The following is a 1,633-nucleotide window of genomic DNA, read 5'->3' as shown; positions in this document are numbered from 1 at the left end:
AAAGCAGAGTCCATGGCATTAAGTCCTACTTCCCCCATCAGGTGTGCAAATGAGCTTATTAATACTCATCTCCTTAAATTACTACATCCCATAAAACAGTGATACTACCTATCTTCTAGGGTTATATTTGTGAAACTGAAGTGAGATGATTCAAATAAAACTTTTATTGAACTATTAAAGCATGGTGGGTAAGCCTTCAAGGAAACGTTGCGACTGTCATTGTGACAATCATCATTTTAGCAATAGTAAATGCTTTAATCCATATAAATATCAAAGATATATAGAACTTAAGCTTTGCTACAATGAACTATTATTGACATGCATTATATTAACTATTCTATTTTATTTATATCTTACACAACTGTATCATTTGTATTAGTACTACTAAACTTAACACATTTCAAACATTTAAATAATTATATTATGCAAACTATACAAATATGTAAAATAATAACTCAATCTAAATGTTTATGAGTGAATTATAATTTAAGAGTAGGAGATGATAAATGGATATGATTTTAGACATGGGGAATAAAAGGAGATTTGAAGGTGTATGAAGATGAAGCCTTTGCTTTTGTATCTATCCTTCTTGGGGAATGAAGTGATACTCTTAATATCAACTAGAGTGTAATTCTCTGTCTCTGCTTTCTCGAACACTTAACAACTTTCACCTCAGTTTCTCCCCTATTTCCCCTGACAATGGCAGGGACATGCCTCACTGGTCCTCAGAGATGAGTTCCTGCATAATAGCACGGTGTCCGTCATTTGCTCTGTGAGCAACTCTGCGGTACCTTTGTGCCAATGTCAGGAGCCAGGCCTCCAGGGCCCTCCAGCTGAATCACCAGTGAGCTTCCCCAAGGTGCCTCCACTGCACACAGCCTTGCCAATGTCAAGGCTGTGCCTGCCAATGCCTGCTAATGTCTGCACTGAGGCTGCCCATAGTCAAGAGTGCTGATGCATCCAGGACACAGCAAAGGCTCAGAAGAGCAGCATATGCCAGCACTTGCCTCATCATAAGGTCCAATTGCCAGCAGACATTTGGATTCCCCAAGCATTGCTCCTATGTGTCAGGCATTGCTGTTGTTTCAGCTTATTTTGCCTCAACACATTGAGGTGGGGTGTTTGTGCCTCGTAACCAAGAATAGATTGGTGACTCTAACATAATCCATTAGAAAATTTTAGAATTACACAAAATGAGACGATAATCCCATTTCTTAAAAGTGATAGTAATATAATTACATGTTGCTGTGAGATATTTAGAAAAAAGAAAACAAATGAGGGAATTATAGCAGGATAAAGAGAATTCTTGAAGAGAAAAATGGTAAGGAGATATCCATAGGTATTCTCAACTTTTATTTATAGATTCATATTCAAGAAATTAATAATGTGCTCATATGTAATATTCTTGCACAGGGCATATAATTAACTAAACTAATTCAACATTCAAAGAGAAAAATAACATCATTAGCTTTTAAATCTGTTTTTTTTTTCGCTACTTTATAATGGGCCTCAGTGGTACTTTTAGTTCAATTTAAACATTAAGATCTTAAATTTTACTTCAGTAACTGAAAATCACTTAATGAGCTTCTGTAATGCATTATAGCATTTTGGCCAAAGGCAACGCGTGTTTTCC

Source organism: Microtus oregoni, unplaced genomic scaffold, assembly GCF_018167655.1.
Source record: "Microtus oregoni isolate MIOR12 unplaced genomic scaffold, Mior012 000096F_ref0000112, whole genome shotgun sequence".
Lineage (NCBI taxonomy): Eukaryota > Metazoa > Chordata > Mammalia > Rodentia > Cricetidae > Microtus > Microtus oregoni.
Note: the sequence above shows the minus strand (reverse complement) of the source record.